Here is a 26077-nt window from a genome sequence, read left to right as displayed (position 1 = left end):
TTAAGGTAGGTTGCCTTGTGTTGACTGCAGAGTCCTAGGATTAGTATCTAAAGTTTACTTCAGACGAATTTTGTTACCAAGTCAGTTTGTTGGTTTTTTTTTTTTTTTTTTGCGTTGTCTGCTCTTTGCTGTGGATGAGTTACAGAAAAATTGATCTCTACTCTCGAGTGTTAAGCTGTGCTTTAGTATTTATTAGTTTATTTTACAAGCTAGTGTTATTTTCAACCTAAAGTACCCATAGGCCTACGTGAAATATGTTTGGATACATAATACAGTTAATTATCTGTCCTTCATAAGAACGACAGGTAGAACTAATAAGCGGGTGATATGAAAGCTTTAGTTAAATATCTCGCGTTAAATGCCGCTATGGTTAAATTTGCTCATCTCTGATTTCGGCTTCATCAATGGTTAGTGGACACTGTTCCGGTAGAGTGAAAATTTGCTCATGAAATTGTAAACTTGGACTGAGTTTTTCTAAATTTTGGTCAATGTTCCAGATCAACTGGTGAGATATGAAAATAGGTCACACTATAATTTTCACTGTATCCGGTAATAAAACTGTCTCTGAACACTTTTGAGGAGTTATCCGAGATATTTGATTATCTAAATTGAAATCTTTTACTGGACTGAAAATGAGGTTTTTTGATGTTTCTAAATTTTTAAGACATACTCGAATGACGAATTTTGACTTATAAGGTTAGACAATGTCAACCCCTCCATAGCTAACATTCAAAATTGTGGGTGTTTTTCATAAGAAGTGGTCTAAAACGATGTTAACTTTTAAATTTTGTACTTTATGCATGCGGAGGACATTCACCAGATCTAAGTGATAGATAGCCTACACGGCGGGTATTTAGCGAGAAATGGTAGTTTCTTACAGTATTTTGTTTGTTTATTTACAATTTAACGTTATTTTTGGGGGTCGGCTGTAATTAACCCTTGAAGTCCATCCAACAAGGAGTTTCCATACGCCATCTTCACAAGACACAGCACGGCTACGTCTGTTTCGAACGGTTCATATCCCGTCCGGCAAGTGCAATAACTTGTTAACGTATGGGTACCGCCCCCTCCCCCCCGCCAGTACTAAACACGGCGAAGGGACATTCCATTTGGCCGACAACAAACAAATGCACCGCCTGTGTCAGAAGCCCAAAAAGTGTAGAAAAATCCAGTTTCCAAGGTATTGCACTTCAGGACGGGCTATGAACCGTTCGAAACGGACGTAGCCGTGCTCTGTCTTGTGAAGATCGCGTATGGAAACTCCTTGTTGGATGGACTTCTGGGGTTAATTACAGCCGACCCCCCAAAAATTTAAATTGTAAATAAGCAACCAAAATACTATAAGAAACTGCAATTTCTCGCTAAAGACCCGCCGTGTATCTATTACTTAAAAATACCTTGGTAGGCCTAAGTAGTAGCTCCGCGGCGGCGATTTCCTTCTAACTTGACTTTTTCTACAGTTTTTTGTTGCTAATTATGGATTTATCTTCAATTTTTGTCGCACAAATGTTATTAACCCCTGAATTCCATTCAACAAGGGGTTCCCGTACGCGATCTTCAAAGACAGAGCACTGGTAGGGTACGTCTGTTTGGAATGGTTCATATCCCGTCCGGCAAGTGCAATAACTTAACGTACGGGTACCCCCGGAGCCAGTACTAATCACGGCGAAGGGGCATTCCATCTCCCCGATGCCAGTACTAAACACGGCGATACATTTAACTCCCTCCTGCCGGCGAATGGCCCCCTCTCGTTTTTCCCCTCCAGAGGGCGCCTCCCAAAGTAAACATGTCCGCTCCATTTCTGCTCTCCCCCACCCAAAACCCCGAATTCCCACAGTCCCCCTTTACTGTTGAGCAGAGTTAGGGGGGGCAAATAAGTTGGCCGACGACGAACAAACTCACCGCCAGCATCAGAAGCCCTAAAAGTGTAGAAAAAAAAGTTTCCAAGGTAAAAACAGGTGCGGAGCTAGTACTTAGAATCACCATTTTCTCTAAGTAAATAAGGCTGAATAAGTCTTCAGAGAGAGGGTCTGACTGGTGTTGATGAAGAGGGAAAGGTGTGTTAAACAGCATAGACTGGGCTGAAATAAAAAGCAGTGATGCTTAATGGGGCTGTAGTAGTTTTAACTATTAGTTTGCATTCAGAATTCTTGTTCCTCAGCTGTGGATTATGATAAGACTTAACAGCATGATAGATTAACTTAGCCTAGAAGAAACACTGTTATGATTTTGAGCATGTAACTTTTACTGTCAGTAATTTTGTGATGGAAATAACTTAATTTTTATGTAATGTTTTCAGTTCTCATTGTTGATTTTTGTAAGTTTCACTTTCGTAATCTATCGTATGAAAGATGATACTCCTTAACAAAATGTGGTCACTATAATTTCGCATATCAGTGAATATACTTTAGCGTATTGCATAATGGTGTACAATAACCTAAGCTCACGTAGTTTGATCAGCGGGCAAATGCCCATGCTGTATATAGTACAAAAGGCAATTTTTTTTTTTATTCCTACGCGTATTATTGCGTTCATTAAGTTTACAAAAGCCCCCTCAAAACAAAATATCTGTGCAGCCATAAGTTAGATAACATTTTGAGATTTTTTTCCTTTGTTTCTTTTGAAAAGAAGAAAATGTAGGACATAAGAGAAATAGTAAAGATTCTGCAACAGACTTTTACTATATTTTAGTAATATTGAGAATATGGGATTTAATTTTTTTTTTTTTTTTTTTGCATTATTATATATTTAAAGATAACAAACTCAAGCCTTGTTTGTACTTTAATATTTTCTACTATATGTATTACATATTACATAACACAGAATATCACAAACTCCTCTCTTTTCTGAGCTCCAACATTCTCTACTTTATGCATAAATATTACATAGAAAAATATAACAAATTAAATTAATCCTCTTCTAAACATGGCATAGGAGAATATTTTCATTAAAAATTTATCTGTGATTCTCTAATATCATAACATGAAAGTATTAAGAAAAATCTAAAGGTAATAATTTCCAGGTATTAGGCTAGACCTTAATGTATCATTGCATTTATAAAAAGGGAAACACTAATTCAGCGGGGGGGGACTAGCTGATGATATATAATTTTCAAGGGGGGGGGGGCCGGTGTCTGGACGTGTGTTATGAGGCGTGATAAGGGGGATGGGGGTAAAAAATTACCAAAAAAGTTAGGTAATTTTTAAACAGCCCCTAATCACATTGTTGCTCTGATGAAAGTAATTAGGCTATGACTGGAAAATATTAAGGGCAGTCCATTACAATAATAAACTGGGTCACAATGTTGTCTATTATTGAAGTCTTAAATGGAAATTTCGTGAAAGATAGTGATAAAGATAATCTTTTAACATATAAGATTGGTGGTCAAATGCTTTTCCTTGAAAGAATACATACTTCAATGAAAGATATTGGCAAAGTATTTTTGTATAGAATAACAAAGTACAGTACACCTATTGTTTGCCCAAATTGTTTGGGAACCTTAGCTATGGTAGACAAATTATTTATACTTGGGTAATTTTTTTTTTTTAGATTTATTGCTAAAGGTAAAGGCTTGTTAGATATCTTGACCTGGTTACTGGGTGGTTTTAGTGAGTATAAATATTTGTAAATCAATAAAATACCGACAAATAATGTTTTTTAGTAAATAATTACCACTGTTTTCTTGCTGTACTTATGGCAATGACCTGTTATTCTTAAGAGTTTTTGTATTTAAAGGTTTTAAAAAATTACTGATCTCTTGCTGAAGTAAAGTATCTTTTTTATGTATGAATATAGTGACACTAATTTGTCTAATTAAAAGAAGTAATTTTGAATAGGCCTGGACTTGAGGGGAAAAGCACTTATATATGGTATTTATTGTGAAAGTAGAATTTTTCATTGATTAGAGAAAGTGGTATGTTTGAAAATGCTGTAAGCTGCTTTGCAAGGCAGCCCAGATGTTCGTAAATTTCCATGCCAGTCATCACTGGGGCGGGGTTCAGGGTAAGCAAGGCAGACTATCTTTTGATAATGCTTCATTGTCTCTTTGATTATGAATTTTCTTTCTGTACCAGGTGCTAAGCTATAGATATATCTTACGTCACTGAGTGAATGCTATATGATGAATGTAGGTATTTCATTTAAATGGGGTATGTTGCACTGCATTTAATTTCATTGCTTTAAATAAGAGTTGAGTTAATCTCTACTAGATTTGACACTTGGGATATCGTCTTCAAAAAAGTATTTTATGATGGAAGGACACCCTTTCCCTTTCACTCATTTAAGGATGTACGTACTGTAAAGTGCATAGATTTTGGACTAGTGCTTAAATGTGAGATTGTGTTTAATATATCAAATTGGGTAACTGATTTTAGCTGTCTGCCTGAAGGTTTATTAAATTTTTTCCTGTTCTCAAACACTGAAAGATGTGACATAGTAGAAATGTAGAATTAGTACTAGACTGTGTGTTTGTGAATGAAAGCCATAGCAGTACTGTTTATCTTAGTGTTAAATAAAGTTGGATAGTAGCTTAATTTTGTACTGCAGTATTAGAAACTCAAGAATTATATGTGAAAATTATGTCATTGATGACTTTTTCATATCTTAGATATTTGAATCAAGTAATATTATTTTAACTAATGTGGAATCCTTTTTTTCAGACAAGACTTCACTTCAACACTGAAATATGAAATGTCAAGTAATAAGGTACACAGCCTGTAGGCTATATCCTGGGCAGCTGTGGGAAGTAACAGATGTTTACCTAATATTAGTGAACGGGAACTGAATTGAAATCTGTAAGTTTACTGATTTTGAAAAATCTTTTTCCCCCTGTAGGGAGGCTAGTGCCGTCAGTGCACCTCATGTGGTGCACTGTAGGCATTACATTAGGTTCTTTGCAGCATTCCTTCGGCCCTCAGCTGCAAACCCTTCCATTCATTTTACTGTACCTCGGTTCATATCTTTCTTCCATCTTCCTTTCCACCCTCGCTTAACAATTGAATCATAGTGCAACTGCGAGGTTTTCCTCCTGTTACGCCTTTCACACCCTTTTCAATTTCCGTTTCAGCATTGAATGGCCTTATAGGTCCTAGCACTCGGCCATTGGCCAAAATCCCATATTTCTATTGTAACATTATTTTGATTAGTGCTAAATGTTTTTAGCAATGAATCAAACTTCCCAAAATCAGTGACATTACTAAGGTTTTACAGATTTTGTAAATGAATAAAAATCTATAACAGTTAGGCAAAATGGATATTAAGATTTTTTTAAAGAGAGAAGTGACATTCCTTGCCTCCCATTCTGGTAAGAATGTAATTCATGTGTACAGATTGTAGACTATTACCTAAATTTAAGATTGTCTTTAATATATCTTAATAATATATCAAATTAGGTAGACCAAATATATCAAATTAGGTAGACAATAGTTTTTGCAGGCTGTCTTGGATGTTACTGAAGGTGTATTAACTTTTTCCTCTGTTACCAAACAGCCAAAAGATGTTATAGAGTAGAAATTTAGAGTCGGCACTGGACTGAGTGTATCTCTGAAAGGAGGCCATAGCAGTACTGTTTGTTTTATTGTTGAAATCTAGAGTTTAACAGTAGCTCAGTTCATTACTGCAGTAGCCTATGTGGAACTAAGGAATGATATGGTGAAATTTTGTCATTGATGACTTCATTCATCTCTTAGGTATTTGAGTCAAGGAATAATTTATTTTATGTATCTTTTTACTAGACAAGGATTCACTTCAACACTGAAATATGAAATAACTCATCATCATGAACCCATAATGAGCTGAAATTTAAAATGTCAGTTAGTGCTCAACATTTTCAGCATTGAATCAACTTGCCAAAAATGATGTTACTGATGCTTTTACCGATTCTATTTATAAATCAAAAGCAAAGACTGAATAGACTATTACAAATCTTGGTAAGTTTAGAAGTTCTCTTTGAGCTCACTTTTAGAAATTTAACTTGGCTATAAGCAAAATTACTGAATGTTGGCCAAGAACAGACATCCTTACATGTAATATTTTTCAGTCTGGGAAAAAAAGGCAGTCAGTCATATTTCTTCAAGACTGACTCTGCTTATTTAAATGATCATCCTGTCAGACTGGTTTGCTTAAAAAAGCAGCCTTATTAATAGAGTTTAACAGAAGAAGGCCTACACTGTGTAATGTGCACAAAAATTTTTTTTCTGGAGGTAGTCGTCATATCTTCTAGAGTAACTTTTCGTAAATGGGACTTCCCAGGGCTTGGACTTGGCCTAAATTCTATATTCTGTTTTATAAATTGAGAGCAACTGTCAAGTCAGTTTCTAGGTACACGTACTCGCTGTCTTTTCCTGGAGTATTAAATGTGAAACGAGATACAAATATTGCAGTGGGGTAAAGTTAACAAATTTTGACAGCCAAGTAGGAAGAGACTCAAGGGAATGGATGGAGGGTAATATGGTATGTCGACCCCCTTTCAGTACCATCAGTATTGTTACCATGCAAGGATCACTGTAATTGGTAATCCCGTAGTGGATTATGTAGTTCTCAATCTTAAAATCTTCAAAATATTAATTTTTAGTGTTTTCTATTCTTGGTGGTGATAAATTTCGTGAAAGATAGTGATAAAGATAATCTTTTAACATATAAGATTGGAGTCACATGCTTTTTCTTTAAAGAATACATCCTTCAAGGAAAGATATTAGCAAAGTATTCTTGTATAGAATAATAAAGTACAGTTCACCTATTGTTTGCCCAAATTGTTGTGGAACCTTAGCTCTGATAGACAGATTATATATACTTTGGTAATTTTTCTTAGATTGATTGCTAAAGGTAAAGGGTAATTTTTTTTAGATTGATTGCTAAAGGTAAAAGGTATTTTTTTTATAGATTGATTGCTAAAGGTAAAGGGTAATTTTTTGGACTGATTGCTAAAGATAAATATTTATTGGGGATCTTGACTGGGTTACTGGATTTTTTTTTTTATTAAGTATAAATATTTGTAAATCAGCAAAATACAAAAAAAAAAAAAAAAAAAAAAATTTTCGAATAAATAATTAGCATTGTTGTCTTGCTGTACTTAATGGCCATGACCTGTTATAAGTTTCTTATTTAAAGGTTTTAAAAATTACTGATCTCTTGCCGAAGTAATGTATTTTTTTATATATAATATAGTGACACTAGTTTGTCTAATTAAAATAAGTAATTTGAATAGGGCTGGACTTGAGCAGGAAAACACTGATACTGTATATGGTATTTATTGTAAAAGTAGAATTTTTCGTACACACTAGAGTTCAGAGGTCTGGTTAAACAAATCATTTATAACTAACTCATTGATTAACAGGAGAAAGTGGTATGTTTAAAAATGCTGTAAGCTGCTTTGCAGTGCGGCCCAGATGTTCGTAAATTTCCATGCCAGTCATTACTTTGCTAGGTTTAGGTTAAGCAAGGCAGACGGTCATTTGATGATGCTTCATTGTCTCCGAATTTTCTTGCTGTACCAACTGCTAAGCTACAGAAATGTTATGCCATTGAGTGAATGTTATGTGATGAATGTAGGTACAGTATTTCATTTAAATGGGCTATGTTGCACTGCATTTAATTTCATTGTTTATAAATAAGAGTTGTTAATCTCTTCTAGATTTTGACTCATGGGATATCGAGATCTGTAGAAAAGTATTTAATGATGGAAGAAACAGCCTTTCCTTTCCATTCTTTCAAGAATGTAAGAACTGTAATGTGCATAGATTTTGGACTAGTGCTTAAATTTGAGATTGTGTTTAATATATCAAATTGGGTAACAATGATCCTAGCTGTCTGCCTGAAGTTTAATAAATTTTTTCTTTTTCTCATAAAACACCTGAAAGATGTGACAAAGAGTAGGAATGTAGAACTAGTGCTAGACTATGTATGTTTGTGAATGAAAGCCATAGCAGTACTGTTTATCTTTTATTGTTAAAGTTGGATAGTAGCCTAATTCTGTACTGCAGTAATAGAAACTCAAGAATTATAAGTGAAAATTCTTTGTCGATGACTTTTTCATCTCTTAGATATTTAAATCAAGGAATATTTTTTTAACTAATGTAGAATCCTTTTTTTCAGACTAGACTTCACATCAACATTGAAATATGAAATGTCGAGTAATAAGGTACACAGCTTATACCCTGGGCAGCTGTAGGAAGTTAGATGTTTACCTTATATTATTGGATGGGAACTGAATTGAAGTCTGTAAGTTCACTGATTTTCATAATTTTTTTCCTCCCTGTAGGGGGGTTAGTGCCATCAGTGCACTGTATGCATTACATTAGGTTCTTTGCAGCATCCCTTTGGCCCTTAGCTGCAAACCTTTTCATTAATTTTCATTAATTTTACTGTACCTTCGTTCATATTGTCTTTCTTCCATCTTCCTTTCCACCCTCTCCTAACAATTGATTCATAGTGTAATGCGAGGTTTTTTTTCGTTACGCCTTTCACACCCTTTTACTGTTAATTTTCGTTTTCGCACTGAATGGCCTCATAGGTCCCAGCACTTGGCTGTTAGCCTAAATCCTATATTTCTATAACATTTTTCTGATTAGTGCTAAATATTTTTAGCAATGAATCAAACTTGCCAAAATTAGTGACATTACTGAAGGTTTTACAGATTTTGTAAATGAATAAAAATCTATAACAGTTAGGCACAATGGATATTAAGATCTTTAAAAGAGAGAAGTGACATTCCTTGCCTTCCATTCTGTTAAGAATGTAACTCATGTGTACAGGTTGTAGACTGTTACCTGAATTTAAGATTGTCTTTAATATATCAAATTAGGTAGACAATAGTTTTTGCAAGCTGCCTTGGATGTTACTAAAGGTGTATTAAATTTTTCCTGTTTTGTTACCAAACAGCCAAAAGATGTTATAAGAGTAGAAATGTCAGTACTGGACAAAGTGTGTCAATGAAAGGAGGCCATAGCAGTACTGTTTGTTTTATTGTTGAAATCTAGAGTTGAACAGTGGCTCAGCTCATTTCTGCATTATGAGAAACTAAGGAATTATATGGTGAAATTCTTTGTCATTGATGACTTCATCTCTTAGATATTTGAATCAAGGAATATTTTTTTAAGGTATCTTTTTACCAGACAAGGCTTCACTTCAACACTGAAATATAAAGTAACTCATTATCATGAACTCATAATGAGCTGATAATTAAAATGTTAGTTAGTGCTAAACATTTTCAACATTGAATCAACTTGCCAAAAACTGTGATGTTACTGAAGCTTTTACAGATTCTGTTTATAAATCAAAAGGAAATAATGAATAGGCTATTATAAATGTTACCAAGTCTAGGAGTTCTCTTTGAGCTTGCTGTTAGAAATGTAACTTTAAGCTATAAGCAAAATTACTGAATGTTGGCCAAGAACAGCCATCCTTACATGTAATATTTTTCAGTCTGTGGAAAAAAAAAGGCAATCATATTTCTTCAAGACTCACTTTGCTTATTTAAATGATCATCCTGTCAGACTGGTTTGCTTACAAAAGCAGCCTTATTTAATAGAGGTTAACAGAAATATGCCTACACTGTAATGTGCACAAAAAATTTTTTTCTGGAGGTAGTTGTCATGTGTTCTAGAGTCTTTTCGTAAATTGGGACCTTCCCAGGGATTGGACTTGGCCTAAATTCTATATATATTTTATAAATTGAGACCAACTACCAAGCCAGTTTCTAGATACACATACTCACTGTCTTTTCCTGAAGTATTAAATGTGAAATGAGTTGCAAATACTGTATTGCAGTGGGGTAAAGTTAACAAATTTTGACAGCCAAGTAGGAAGAGACTTAAGGGAATGGATGGAGGGCAATATGGCATGTTGACCCACTTTGAGTACCACCTGTATTGTTACCATGCAAGGATCACTGTAATTGGTAATGCTGAAGTGGAATTTGCAGGAGTTCTCAATCTTAAAATTTTCATTTTTTCAGTCTGCTGCTTTTAAAAGGTTTTTATTTTGAGTTACTGACATTGAGGCTTTAGCTTATAATTTTCATAGCGTTAAACATTTACTAGCAGAAATATTAGCATAATGCTTCCTGATATTCAAAATAGTGTTAATATAACCTCAGGGGTGTGAGTGTTGTTTTCTTATAAAAGTTTCATCAAACCAAGATTGTCATATGGATAGCCCAGATGCCTAAGCATGATGTATGCAAATGCTGAATACGTCATTTGGAAGTATACAATTTGATGAACAGGTTTTGATAGTGAAGCCTGTCAGTATCAACATATGCATAATAGTTTCTGAAGCATTCTGTTGGCTGGAGTATTTACATTTTTTTTTTTTCCATTTTTGAGTTTTAATGACTTCATAGCTGAATAAGAATGCAGAGGGAATGCCATGGCTAGTGTCAAATCATGAACATCGTGAAGTTATGATGATACAGGTTGCTCTGAAAAATCCATTTGCCATAGCTGTACAGGGAAATTATGGGAAAGGAACCCATTGCACAAGATCATATGTAAATATTTCAAACAGATGGCATTACATACCTAGGTTAAAGTTGCTTGATTTACAAATTGTGAAGGGGAAAGTCTTGTATCTAATGCTAAATTGATTGTATTCCAGATTTGTGGTTTCATTGTGATGGAGTTTTCTAAGATACATCAAGAAATTATAACAAGAAATATTTTTGCCATTTGAAGAATGTGCTGTCTTAATTTTTCCAGTGCCTTTTTAAAAAGATACTCTGTCTATCCACTAAGAAGTTTAGCTCAAGTTTAGATTCCCCCCCCTTTTTTTTTCTTTTACATGTCTTGGCAGAGAAGCTGGGTTCTTGAGATGAACTTAGCAAAGTGATGTTTAACTGTGTAAGACCTCCAACCCCAGTAGTGGAGTCCTGTCTTCCCAAGTAGTTGCTAGCTCCCTTGTCTTGTCACTTGTACATCTGATGTAGTTAGGGAAATTTTCTCAATGTATTCTTCCTAACCTTACTCATATATCAAAACAGGGATGACTGAACTCGTATCTCATTTGAAGTGTGTTTATTGGTACAACTGGTGTTTCTCAGATGGTAACTCTTTTGGTATACAGAGCTGAGGATATTTTCATGCCATTCTGTGCATTAATGTTTTCAAACACTACAAGCACTCTTATTATATTGCAGTTGTTTCTTTGAACTGCACAAAGCAGGTTTGTGACTCTTAAAGTTTAATGTATTACAGTAGTACCTCTTAATAATAGACTACTGCCACCACCATAAGTCAGAAATGGGTGTAACTTAGTTTATTACTTGTGATTCAGGCTGGCAGTGGATGTTGCTCGGTATTGGTTGGAGTAAAATAGTCTGCCATGTGTTTAGCATTTCTCTCATGTCCTGTCTGTTAAGTTCTTGGTCTTGAGCACCTCTGATAACAATGTACAGTATCCCGTGCAACTCTTGTGGTTGACAATGTTCTCATTGTTACCTCGGTACTGTTTATCTTTATCTTTTATAACTTTGTTCCTAATATGTGTAAACAGTGTATGTGTTTTCTACATACAGGTTCATTGAAATCATTGGGTAGTTGAAAATCTGTAAATTTCATTAATTTAAACCCTGTCTTCCATCTCTGATCACTTTTTTTCAATAAATCTAAGAGAACGGCAGACAACAAAGGTGAGATAACATTACCTTGTAGCACCCCACTACTTACTGAAAATTCATTTGACAAATCAAACTTTACATGTACTTGTTCACTGTTACATATTTAACAAGAATGAGTGGTACTGGACCTTACATCATAATGTTTAAATTCCATACACTGTTGCACAACATGTGTTAACAAATATTGGATCTTTGTAACTCCTGCCTTTTCTAAAGTAAGCTTGTTCAAGTATTGATCAATTTCTTTCTGCAGCCTGTTGAGAACAAGCATACTGAATATTTTTATAGCAACTGATAGAGGTGCAATACCTATGTAGTTACATGTCAGGTTACCTTTCTTTGTACCTTTGTTACAATTGCTGCATAATGTAAAAGTAGACAAACTTAATCCCAATACTGTACACTGTAATAACACTGATTTTGATGTAAGCAGTACATTTAGTATGGGAATTTTCAAGTTATGTAAAATTATTGTACAGTATAGGGAAATAAGGGCCACAGGAAAGTTCATTTTCTTACAGCTATAAAAGTGATAGAATTTAAGTAAGTTATAAAAGGAATGTAATTTAATTTTTTCATAGGTACAGGACAGTACTGTGCAGTATTTGCAATGATGGTATAGTTCGTAAGTATAAGTATGTAGAAGACCACCCTTGTGAGCATTACAGTACTATATAGTGTTGGAAGTGAAAAGAATTTTCTCTATTTTCTTAATGTTTGCTTTTTCAGGGTTAGTACTGCATTTTGTCAGTTTATTCATTGGTTTAGTAATTCTTCGGAGAGGAAAATAGTTGAAAACTGTGAAGTTTTATTTAGGAAGATTACCTAGTAACAGAGTAACTGCTGGAAACAAATATGGTTTCTATCTTCCATGAAGGATGAATGCCAAATTTTCATTATCAGCGTAGCTGTTAAACTATACATATTCTTCCTAAATAAAGCGTAACCCAGTATTGTACTATTTAACGCTCTAAAGAATGACGAACATCAGTGAATTATGTGCCGAATGTAGTGACCCTGAAAAAGTCGTTATTGGAAAGGCAGAGAATATACCCTCGTAACTACTGTATACAGTATACTGTTAGGACATAATAAAACAGTATTTAGTAGGCTGTAGAAAAGCCCATTGTACAGCTAAAATAATGATTTGCTGTTTTATGTAGAAAAGCCCATTGTACAGCTAAAATAATGATTTGCTGTTTTATGTATCAGTTATGTATAAACAATGTATAATATAGTGAGGAAATAAATACAAAGAAATAAGTGGATGCTTTAATATTTAATTACAAAAATAATTTTCTAATGTTGGGATGGTTGCTTGCAAATAACAAAAATTTAGCAATTTTATTACCATTTGTAGCCAGCACTACAATTTACAAGGTAAGTACTGTCCTCAGCAGAAGGCAACTAGTCAGTTAACCAGCTTGAAAGCTGATCAGAGAACCATTTTCTAAGCGGATTGCTGAGATGGAAAAACAATTACAATACTGTACTTCCCTTGTGCTTTTAGAAATATATTCCAACTTTCTCAGCCACTGATGAAGAGTGAAAGACTTTCAAATGTTAAAGAACCTCAACTATGCACAGGAGGCCAAAGGGGTGTAGGTTACCCCTGAGACTAGCCTTGGCTTGTGTCTACTCATATGACGATGATTTTGTACCTGGGCAAATGCTTAATTAACAAGAGTCTGATGAAACATGATGTAAAAAATGTAAGAAATCTAAAAGAATTTTATGACCAGAATTTTGTTCACAAAGCTTATTCCTAAAATACAAACCTGAGGTCTTTACACGTGGGATTTACTTTCAGCACAAGCTTGAGTCGGGCATTTAACTTAAAACAAGGTGGATACTGGTAGCTGGCTACTGATAGAAGAGGACAAATCCATTCCATCCAGATGGTATGCATTCACTTAACCTTTTGGCCTAGAAAGGATAGAATGAGTGGTGGCTACAGGTGGGGCATTTATGTAAAGACCTCAGGTTTGTATGTTAAGAAAAATACAAATTACTTTAAAAATTTATCACTTGTTCCTACACATATACAAACCCTTTAAAAATTTATCATTTGATCCTACACATACAAACCCTCAGTCTTTGCACATGGGTGACTTACTCCTGTTGATGTTGGATCGAGACCGAAACACCAGCATGACAGGACACGGAGCTGAGGTCGAGCTTCTCAAACTTGAACTAGACTGCCAAGTCCCACCAAGTAGAGAAGTAGTCTCCTGTCCCCAGCAAATACATATCCTAATGGGTACTAACAGTACAATCTTGGCAATGCCTGCACCTTACGATGTACCCCTTTCTTCTTCGAGGCCTAAGCCTCCTTGAGAGAAGACTGAGGAGGGAAACCTCCTCACTGCATCTCCGAATGCTCAAACCCTCGAGCTGGAAGCACTTGGTCAGGAACCTGGCCAAGTACTTGAAGTACCGGTAGGTGGTGAAGCAGCACCTGAATGCTTCAACACCTCTCACACTGTGCCTGAACCAGACTGGTGAGCAGACTCTTCAGTACTGGTTTGGGGTACTTGAGGTTTGGTGAAACCCAAATACCCAGAGTGACTTGAAGCTCCCGAATCGTGTCTAGGACAATCCATGGGAGCCTCCTCTACCCGAGTGTCCGAAGAAAAACCCAGAAGAGGCAGGTACAGCACCAGCCTCAGAGGAAGACTTCCAGGACTTGTTCCAAGTGTGCTAATCTTGGAAACCTGCACACTTGAGCTCCTGAATCGCAATACCTCGGCAAGGTATGTGATACAGCCCCCGAATCTGGAGACTGGGGCGAGCCAATGAGAGAAACCTATGCCTTCCCTGGGCGAGCATCTGAGGAAAGAGGTGAGGAGGCAGCAGCAGATGAAGATGATCATTGCAATTTCTGTTCCTCAACTTTCTCTTCCTAGACATCTTTTCAAGATGTTGGTGAGCAGCCGATACCCACTACGGGCAGGAGCAGCAGACGAGAGGTTTACAGGATAACCTGTGGCAGGAGCATGTGGAGAGGTGTGGTTTACAAACCCCTGACGAAACCTCGATGGTCTTGCCATGGTCTAGATTTAAGTTTCTTTCCATGTCCCAAAAGTTCCGATGGATGACGAATGGCTCACAGGGAAAGCCATAGTTTTTTCCTAGAGATTGTAAACTGCTGTATCCAACAGATGATCTCTGAACATCAGCCTGAGTCCCCTAGTAATCTCTCTACCACTCGAGCATAACCCCAAGTCTGGTATGCGGACCGAATCCAGAGCATAATCTTCCATGGTTAGGAAGGAATGGGGTGGTGAAGGTTCCCAGTTCCAAACACCAATTCTGTCCTGTAACCGGAAAATTCCAAACAGCACCAATTCTGTCCTGTAACCGGAAAATTCCAAACAGATTCTGTCCTGTAACCGGAAAATTCCAAACAGATAAGAGGGGACCGGTGAGAGATACCTAGCAGCCTTGCTGTACCGGTGAGAGATACCTAGCACCCTTGCTGTACCTAACGGAGGCTGAAGCCCTGATAGGTGAGTAAGGCCATGGGCGATTGTCAAACTGTGTTCACGGCAGCGGTATGGGCCTAGGTGAGCAGACCAGTAGGGCAAAGTCACCAATCTGGGACCATTACACCGTTCCCATACGGGAGTGGGCAAAGGTTGAGTGCTGCATGCTCTGAACTAACTCTCTCTGCTTGGTAGGGTCCAGGTCTCTTTTTTTGTTTTTACCCTCAGAATTCATTATAGGGATGCTACAAAGTAGTCGCTATAATGAATTCTGTGGGTAAAAACAAAGAAGCAATCGAATCAATGAGGATATTCGCATTTGAATGAATATAAAAGGATACCTGGGCAATGGTTGCTCCATGCCTGATGGACAATTGAAAGTTGCAGTACTGGTGCTAATGGACAATTGAACGTTGCAGTACTGGTGCTAGCAAGAGATCCCGTAGCCTTCTCCATGGAAGAAGGTTGGCTGTCAGAAGCCCTATGGGACTCATATGGTTGGAAGAGACCCCCCCCCTTCTTCCTCCTCTGCTTGGTAGCTTTGGTAGAAGAAGGGGAGGAGATGACAGCATACAACAAAGATGAAGGAGAAGACAATGAATTCTCAAATTCCACTATTGGTCCAACATGAGTAGGAGGGCTGTTCGTGGAAACGTGCATGGAAGCTATCCTCAAGTGAGTGGCTCGTACGTGTGAATGCACTCTCAGGCGTAAACTCGGGATGTCTTCAAGATGTGCCCCAGTCTTCTTCAAGGCCTTGGCCTCTTATATGCGAAGAAGATTGTATGGGGAACTCCTTAATCCTTCTGGTGTATGGAATCACAAGACAGCTGCAACGTTATGTGATTCTGGCCACATGCTTGGTAAAGTACTAGCAGGGGGTGAGACAGTGCTTGCATGTTGTGCACTCACTCTCTCCTTATCGGTGTTGTGGAGATTCTTCAGTGACAGAGGAGCCTACACCAGCCCGTGGGGGTGACTCACAATACATACTGGTAAAGGTAACTCAGGGTTTCTAAGAAACCCAAGCACCTGGGGCAACACAGGCTTCCTTGGAAGACTGCACATCTGAAGCTCCTGAAGCACGAATCTTGGCTATAATGCACGAATCTTTCATGCATCAGTTGCTTCTATTACCCAAGAATTCAAGAAATCTCTAGCAGAGGTAGGCTCTATACCAGCCCACAAAGTGATTCCATGGTACTGGTAAAGGGTAGCTTCGGGTTTCCAAGAAACTGGAGTACCTGAAGTGATGCGAGTTGAGTCTCACTGGAGACTCACGCACCTAAAGCTCCCGAATCATGAAAAGATCAATCATCAGTTGCATTTTCTACCAGAGTGGTTGAAGAAACCTGAGCAGAAGAATGATTATGCCAGTCCATGGAGTAACTTCAGGATCCAGGTAAGGGTAACTCAGGGTTTCGAGAAAACCCAAGTACCTGTGGTGACAAGAGTCCCGCTCAAGACTCGCGCACCTGGAGCTCCTGAGTCACGAATTAATCGATCATCAGTTGCTTCTTCTACTCACGTGTCTGAGAAACTTGAGCAGAAGGATATACCAGTCCATGCAGGTAACTCCACGATACTGGTGAGGGTAACTCGAGGTTTCAATGAAACCCGAGTACCCAGAGTGACACGACTGTCCTGGGAGGTTACACACCCGAGCCGCATACAGGACAATCATCGGTTGCTCCCTCTGCCCAAGTGTCTGAAGAAACATGGGCAGAGGCACATACTAGTCCGGAAAAAAAAAAAAAAGACTTCCTCGAACTAGTACTGTATAGGTTGGGTTACCTCTTCAACACGTCGTATCTGAGGAGAACCAAGCACCTGGTGCTCCTGTGTTGCAGGATCTCAAAGAGTCCTGCAGCATGGTTCCCAAGTCTGAAGATGTGGAAAGTGCCAAGAAAAATGAAGGCTTAGATGATCAAATCATTTTTCTTCTCTGAATTCTCCACAAGACCATAGCTGTCCAGGAAAGTGAAGGAGGAATGAGCACACACACTCTGGACTCTCTCCCCGAGTTGAGCCACGGGTTCCGTGGGAGCCCGTGCAACAGCTGCTTCACATACCCATACACGAATCACAATGACCAATCGGCAACATACAGGTATTGCCAGCAAGATAGCCCTTACTCCCAAAAACTCGAGCTCTACATCTGAAAAACCTAAAACATTACATATATCAAAATTCTCCCCGAGAGAACATACAGCATAGAGCAAAACACCGACGTGAGGTGAATAAACCAGTTTACGCCCATTGCCTTAGCAACGTTAAAACTAGTTTGACACATCATCGGCTAATGAAAGTCAGAGGGGTTTGTGTATATCAGTATGAAACATTATATCAGAATACTGAATGCGTAAATTAAAAAATGAAACGAGTTGTATTTGCATATATTGTATAGCACGTTATATATCAGCAATACCAAAAATACGCTAAAACATTAACAACGTCAGGCAGAGAGTAGAGGAGAAGAGTGCACCTTCCTCCTTGCCAACGGGTAAAAGCAAAGTGGGTGTATACTGACTGGGTGGGCGGGACTCCCAACTGTAGTCGGTAGTTAACTACGTACTCCATCACCCTTTTTAAAGTTAAACGGCCGTTTTCCAACTGCACTGAAAGTAATTCCTATTTTGAAGGACCGATGGGTTGTACATATTTTGTGTAGGAACAAATATTCTTGTTAACAATACCAAACTTTCCTAAAACTTAAACTTTTAATTGGATCTTTTTTTTTTTTTTTGTAGTTTATATACCTACAACATCATTTTTATCACTACCTATATCCCCTTAAAGCAGCTCTTTCAAGTTTGATAATTATTTCATATACCTGAAACCCATGTTAACACAAGAAAATAAGTAGCCCTTGTAATTTATGTACTGAAAACCTAATCAAGAACAGGAAACTACTCATAAAGTAGTACCTCCAATCTGAGTTTGATTAGCAATTCATATACCTTATCATACTACTGTATTATCAACAATACCAAACTCCCACAGAAATAATACTACTTCTAATTTGGAACTTTCACATCCAGCAGTGTGTTGATATATGTAGAGATGCCGTGATAATAATTTTCTTAATAAAATTCTCAGGATTCTATACAACATTAATTTTTAATTTATGTTTAGTGCTGAGCATGATGCATTATTGTCATGGGAACCTCTGTACAAATCTAAAGTATACCATTTAATCACTTAAAAACTGTGCCAAATTCTGTTTGGCAATGTGAGACCAAAATGAATAATCTATATTTTGAAATTACAGTATCTCCTGTCTTGGACTGCTCACAGTCTGTGATATTCAACCTGTATTAAACCTAAGCACAAATGCTTACTTAATACTGTAATAATGCAAGACCTAGCAGCAATTATAAATCATGACAACATATCTGAGGAATACAGGGAGAAATCTGACTAAGGCACTACTATAATGGAAGCCAGTTCAACAATGTCTTTAAAGTCTATATGAAGATAACCCGTCAGTCATCATTAGCAATTTTAACAAAAATGTAACCTATCCTTCATGGATAATAGCTCAAAAGTCACACTCCTCTATACCATCCATAACTACTACCAAGAAATTTTTGTAAACAGTGAATTTATTTTTCATAACTAGTGAACAAAAAGTTAATGGCTGATATGAACCTTACAAGTTTTATAAAATAATCAGAATGATTTACCATTAAGCTAACCAATTAAAAATTAGGGAAAATTGTACTTCAAAATGTAACAGCCCTCATACCTGACATTAGAACATTATAGCCAATATTCATTTTAGCCTGCCTAGCAGCAGATATTAATATACTACAGATTTTATGCAAGAAAATAAATACATAAAAAATAAATAATGTATAGTATCCTGAAATAAACAGGGAACTTCTGATGGCAGATACTAGACTAAGAGGATGTATGTACTGTACTCTGGAACAAACTGAACCTCTTAATGGCTGATATAAGTGAGTGGGATATTTAGATAAGTTACACATCCTAATAGCTGGTATTAAACTGACAAGGCAATTTGACAATGAATGTCCTCAACTACCATATAACAAATTAAACACAAGAAATCTAAATAAATGCTATGTATTCTGAAACATATGTAACTATCTAAAATTGGTTCAATACCATTAGTAGTGATTACACTGACAAATTATACATAGTAAAAAAAATTGTCTGTCATGGAAGAATCTTATAATGTTTCCCTGCATTTTTATATTTCACTTGCCATGAGCAAAATTTCTGAAAAAAATAAGAAAAGTTAATTACATCACAAAAATACTTGACAAAATATTTGAATTATTTTACCAATACACTTTACTACAGACCAGAGCACATTACCAGATTCACAGTACTTCTAAAAGCTCCTGACTGACTTTGTCAAGTATGGCCTGTTGTTTAACAAAATCAGTCTGCAATTTTTAAAGTGGTGTTTGTACAAAACAAAGTTATTACACAGTGCCCTAAATTCTAATTTTGTTTGTAAAAAAAAGTCACTACATAGTGCCCTAGATTATACATAGTTTATAAAATCAATCCAGGGGAGCCTTTACAAGGCTCACATTTACACCATGGCAGTAGATATATAGACCATAAGATTTAGGCCAAACACTGAGACCTAGGAGGTCATTCAGCGCTGAAACGAAATTGAGAGTAAAAAAGGTTTGAAAGGTGTAATAGGAGGAAAACCTCGCAGCTACACTATGACTCAATTGTTAGGAGAGGGTGGAAAGGAAGATGGAAGAATGAGAATATGAACACAATGGGGCAGTAGAACAGCCCTAGTTTTATCGGCCTTGCATTTATAAGTCATGGATCCAAATGACAAAAAGGTTTTGGCCCACTTACGTATAGGATGTACAGGGTTTCTCACACTCCAGTTTCCAGTAATGACAGTCGTTCTCTTATCTGCTCATGAGAACACTTAATCTGATCCAGATGGCATCAATTCAAGCCACTACCCTCTAAAAAATTGACATCTTCGTTCTTTCTATTTTGTGCCTATGGCTCTTGAATGAAAACTTCCTAATGCACCGAGCTGAAAGAAAGTAAGCTTTTAAATGACTATTGTTTCCCTATTAACCCTGCTTAATCATCTCTAATATTTATTTTAAAGAAATCAATTGTTATAACAATTACCTTAAAAGTTGCATAGCTCAACTAAAGTATTCTTGAAGATGTTAAAAAATAACATAAGTTATGACTTATGGAAACAGTCTTTAGTTTATATATACCACCATTTAGTCCTACTTGTTAAGGCTAACTGTGCCATTTAGCTTAATTGAACTTCCATTGGATTTTCAAGTTTAATGAGTTCCCTGGAGTCAAGAGAGTGGGAATCCCCATCTTCATAAATTACATTATTATCCATTTCAGTATCTGTACTATTATTTCATATTCTTTGAACAGTCCACACTCAGAATTAATCTTCTTCAAAGTCTCTTTCTATTTGTGAGCTTTCAGAAATTTCATGGAAACGAATATTTGTGCTCTACAGTAAATACAGTGGCGTAACTAGCGTTAGTGGCACCTGGGGTGGACTCTGAAAGTGCTACCCCATTCCCGTGCTAAAAAGTACTAAAGCGGTGAAAATTAAACGCACATTTAAAGCCTTGCCATCTCGATCATTTATTTTATTTCATAAAGCTAAAACAAAAACAACAGAGCAGATTTACAAAGGAGTCCTACGAGCTTTGTTAGGAGCGAATTCACTTACTGTCTAACAGCAGAGTCGATAAATCACTGTTCAGTGTTCTGACCAGACAACATATGCTAGAAAATCTAGAATTATGCCTGACCAGACCTGCTCAAAAGATGCCAGAGTGCCGCCCATGGACAGTGTCGCCTGGGGCGGACTGGCCGTGCCCCCTTAGTTATGCCACTTAGTAAATATCACCTTTAATCTTTGATTCTTTTAGTATTACCTCACATGGTTTATTATATTTCCCAGTTCTCTACTTTTGCATTCATATTCATAAAATAATCAATACTTAAGAAAGCAGTTCATATATGTATACACTAGAGTTGTAAAAACCTACCAACATTTTAACAGCACAACTTGCCAGATCATTTTTCTTACCATAAACATTGACAGGTATAACCAGGAAGCCTGAAACCTACAAAGAAAATCTTTCTATGAGACATTTCAAGTGAGTATTATGAGAATCACTTCACAATTAGTTACATACAGTACTGGTTACAAACAGACTGACAACGACAATGTTATAGGTACTGGTGTTAAAGAGACACTAACTTGTTGGTGGCTGACAGTGAAAGACAGTGTTAAATGTAACTATTCTCACAAACTTATTATTGGCTGGTCTGACCCCCCTGAGTACCAAGTCAAGAAAAAAAAAACCTCTAAGGTCCTCTGCAGCTTATAAAATCCAGACAGTCAACTGCAGAAGATGGACCCATTAAGATGTACCTTCTGCTGATAATACAAGCTCAAAGCCTTCCCATCAACACTTCAGAAGTCCGATAATGATCTTCAACTATAAGTGTGTAAGTTTAACAGTGGAATGCCCTGTGCTGACAGATGGCACAGATAAGACTCCCCTTGTCAAAGCCACTGGATAAAGGATAAAAAGCAGAGGTGGAGGAAAGTCAATTGGAAAGCAACCTGAAGCAAATGACTGATCAGGCTATCTGGTTCACTGTCTTCCTATTTCAGTGAATTTATGGGACTAAGTCTAATAGCAAATAACTTGGCCCTGAGTTAGATTCTAATTAAAAACTTCATCTTGTCCACTTGTCTTTAAGACCTAAAAAATTCAAACTTTCCATGTACTGTATAATAATGACGAATATTTTCATTTCATTTTTGACCTTCAAGTTCACAGATTTCAAATTCTGATGACAGTACAGTATTACATTTCAGCGTAATTCTTCCTTATTAGAAAAACAGTATTACATTTCAGCGTAATTCTTCCTTATTAGAAAAAAATTTATCTCAAAATAGCAATAGCACAAGTCATCAAATACTGTGGTGTTATTTTAGAATCTATTAAGTTGAAACCATGTCACCAGATACCTTGAATACTATAAACAGACCATAAAACCATTCATTGTACAGTGTAGCAGGTCTTAACCACAATGACAGAGAAACTAAATCTAGCTCGTTCTTGGGCAGACATTAAGTATCACGACCCTTGCTGTACATTGCTCTCTCTCAAGATGATTTACCTCCAAATGACAATCAAGATCCTATAAGTCAAATGACTGAGATTTGGGAGACTGACAGCTCTAGCAACTAAAATGTGAATATGACATACCTTAGTCTTAGTAGTGGGTTATTCATTTACGCATTATTCTCCTGTCTTCTGCAGTAGCTTCCATTGATTGCTGTATATTTCAAGGTTGACATCAACAAATCTGTAAAAGAAATTCAATAGTTAATAACTTCCAAAGATTGGTAGAGTCTTTATCTTATGCACATGACACACATACTGTACTTCTATTATAATATTTTGTTAACAAATGTGCATCAGGAGGAACATTACTATAAAACAACAATTTTCATAGTATAGGTCACATATATTAGAGTATTCCTTGGAACATATTATTACTCTTGTGTTAAAGACAAAGATTTGTGTACATCACAGGAACAACTGTAATATTCAGCATGACAAAGTTTGCACATCAAACTGAAATCAGAACATAAATATGATTTATAGGAACAGTGCCCTTTGAAAATAAGTGTTTTGCATAATCTAGCATTTTTTAGTAGATAACACAACTATATTTTTTAAAAATTCTTAAACATGTTACAGCCATTGACTTCATATAGTCATGCTGATCATGCATTCATGTTGCTATTTTGATGCCCAAGTCCAGCCACTTCAGTGCAAAATATAGGCACTTCCATATATCCAGAAAAGCAATCTGATACAAACCAAATCACTTTAATACAGATAATTTTAACACTAAAATTTTACTTCTTGAAGCAACAAGTATTTTTCTTTCAATTAAACCAGTCCTATTTGTTTTACAGATTATAGTTCTTATAACCTGAGCAAAGTTTACACAATTCAGACATCTTGTACATTATATCGTAAAAGTAGCCTAACTGATATTCCAAACCAGCAAATTAGTTTTGTATGTATAATATACCACCAAGAGCTTAGCCAGATCTGTGGATTATGTGAATCTAAATTTTGAATCCTGTAATTGTTTCTTTAGGTTACACCAAAAGCTAAGTACAAAATAACATGTTTACAAATGGCCCTTGAAAACCTTGACAAAAATTTCTCATTGTAACAGCTGAATGCTGATCTCTGATAAGGAAAGAAAGAGGTGAATGTTTCAAGCAGTTACAACTGTTGCTAAACTATTACTACATCAAAATAATACACAAGCAACTGGACCTAATAATAAAACTGCTTTGTTGAGGGATATTTCTTAATGCTCTGTCTGGTAATTTGGGGTATAGGTTCAAATACTTCACCTGAATTTTTCCTTCTGAAAGAGAAAAGTATTGCTTTGCCACATGTAGTGGCATCAATAACTAAATTTGTCATGTTTTTTGTTTTTTGAGATAGATAAAGGACTGACTGATGTTCTGAAAGAAATTTCAGGTTGTATCAAATTGTCTTAATGGATATACTGACATAACTGTTGGCCTTGAAGCTAAAGCTTTCCATGAACAAATATTTAAGAGATGCATAAGTCATCAGTTACAAATACATAAAAAGGTTTTGACATAGGAAAAACCTATTTTTGGTGGTCGCTGTTGAGTTGAGTCCTCAAGGGGTTACCTGCCAAACTAGTATGGGGTCTACATGGCCAGAGCTAACCAAGGTGACCAAACTAGTATCAAAGGATTCGGTATTTTTCTTTTAGTTGGTCTCATGGATAAAACTATTAAAATATTCAGGTATAACATTTTTGTTTGTCTGTGTTTAAGCTATCAAAATGAGTGTTTTTAAACACTATAACATGATGGAGTATGTAATGGACTCAAAGATATGAGGGCACTTTCCCTTATCTTCAGTGAAGCTGTACAGTACCCAGTTGTTTTCATCATCAAAACCTGCTAGAAGAGGAAGTGTTTACTGCACATGCACAGTCCGCCATATTGTCAACAAACAGACCGGCACAGAGACCAAGAAGCCATTGCTTTCTGTTGGTCAATGCAGGATGATTCCTCGCCCAAATCCCAAGTGCCTTTTCGTCAGGGACGTGGGAGGGTTTTGAGGACTCAACAGTGACTATCAAAAACAGGTTTTTCCAACATCAAAACCTATCTTTTGATAATGTAGTCGCTTGTTTCGTCCTCAAGGAGCTTTACAAAGAAAGTCACAGGTGACGGAAAGGCTTAAGCTCTAAAATTTTCATCCCAATAACCCAATGGAAAAACATTTCTGATCTGGGGTCAAGCCACATGTTTCATGCCCCATTCTTTATTCCAAATACGCCTCAGGTTTTGGTAACTAAGAACAAAAAAACTAAACATGAACTTATGTTTTAGGGTGAAGTTCTACAGTAACTTACATAAGCATGCTGGATTTGCTTGCAGTCTTGTTGCACCTTCCCCCAGCGATAGTTAGCATAGTGTTACGATACAAGAATTGTTCCAGGTTCTTTCAAACTCTAAACAATAATGTTTCAACACCAGCAACTGAAATACGGGGAAATGAATATAAAGAGAAACTCTCACAACACTACAACACATTTATTCACCTTATTTACAAGGAAAATTAAATGTTTCCCCTTTTGCTATCATTCAACATAACACTAAACAAAACAAATCTAAGCAGTTATAGATAGGGGGAACAGGTTACAAAACAGAGCAATCTTAATACCTAAATGGTGAGTTGGTGAGTTATCCTTTCGTGGCTGGGGTTTCAGCTAAGAAATGATGCTGGCACGATGACCTCGGGCTTGAAGACCTCACAGAAGGAAGGCTGGGAACTCAGCAGAGATGTTGCTGGTACGATGACCACGGTCTCGTAGACGTCACAAAAAGGGATGTCTTCAGGATGAGGCAGCAAATGCTGTTTCTCCAAGAATCTGGAGATTGTGCAAATGGAGGGCAGGAAGGGCTGGCAACTCATCCTCGCTGCAGGCAGGAAGGGCTGACTACTTCACCTTGTCACAGGCAGGAAGGGCTTAGCAACTTCTCCTTCACACAAGCAGGAAGGGCTGACTACTTTTCTTTGTCACTGGTATGTAGGCTCGCTGCTTCACCTCGTCTCGAACATGGAGGGCTTAGGGACTTCTCATCACAAGCAGGGAGGGCTGGCTGCTTCTCTTTGTTTCGGGCAGGACAAGATTTTATGGAGAAGAGTAAGAGTCGTCTGAAGGTGATACTTCCGTCTGAACCTTGCTTTGTCCGACCTCTGAGTGCCCTTCTGTCTCTCTGTCTATATCTCTGTCTTGGGAAGTCTCTTCTGGAAGCTTAACCACCACTGTATGGGTGGAGCTAATGATGGCAGACAACTGTCATTCCCATATAAGGAGTTTTTTTTTATTTTCTGCACAATGATTGGTTCCTAATAACCGTCCCTTTCCAGTCACGCCATCAAATTTTCTGATGCAATGTGGATCAAATATTGGCGCCATGTTGCAAAGGCATGGCATGAGATACCACGTGGTGTCTTTCCACAAGAAAGGGTTTTCATCAAATCGCTAATTGTCCACAACGCATTGACAACAGTAACTGACAGGTGAGCAAACACAGGAAGCAGTCACATCTTGGAAAAGAGATATTTCTTTTTCAATATATTATGTCATTATTGCATCTACCCATGACACGTTCCCCCAAAAGAAAAAATAAAATACAGTATACTTATTTATATTTTTTAAAAGAGCAAAAGACAAAATTACTCTACACTCATCATCTGAACTGAGGAACAACTCAACTCTGCATTTTGCTTCGACTTAGCCTCAGGAAAACACTCTCACTCAACACTTCAATCACACATCACTCTCGTGCTGCTACTACTACTAAAAAAAACTAAAAAAAAAAAAAAAAAAA

General features: G+C 36.9%; 2 long non-coding RNA genes across 2 annotated transcripts in view; one reads left to right on the top strand and one right to left on the bottom strand.

Moving 5' to 3' along the window:
• LOC136835782 (uncharacterized) lies at positions 1-12874 on the top strand. Its single transcript, XR_010852259.1, has 4 exons — positions 1-395; positions 4659-4793; positions 8092-8217; positions 10594-12874. It is a non-coding gene; the product is annotated as an uncharacterized lncRNA (long non-coding RNA).
• LOC136835790 (uncharacterized) overlaps positions 12872-26077 on the bottom strand; it is a 28014-nt gene continuing 14808 nt past the window's right edge. Inside the window, exons 2-4 of the long non-coding RNA XR_010852260.1 lie at positions 22374-22473; positions 19948-20137; positions 12872-19341 (exon numbers count right to left, since the gene is read on the bottom strand). This is a non-coding gene — a long non-coding RNA (uncharacterized lncRNA). The remainder of the gene's footprint in view (positions 19342-19947; positions 20138-22373; positions 22474-26077) is intronic.

The sequence above is a fragment of the Macrobrachium rosenbergii genome, chromosome 4, assembly GCF_040412425.1.
Source record: "Macrobrachium rosenbergii isolate ZJJX-2024 chromosome 4, ASM4041242v1, whole genome shotgun sequence".
Classification (NCBI taxonomy): domain Eukaryota; kingdom Metazoa; phylum Arthropoda; class Malacostraca; order Decapoda; family Palaemonidae; genus Macrobrachium; species Macrobrachium rosenbergii.
The sequence above is the reverse complement of the archived record's forward strand: the minus strand, read 5'-3'. Positions and strand labels throughout refer to the sequence as shown.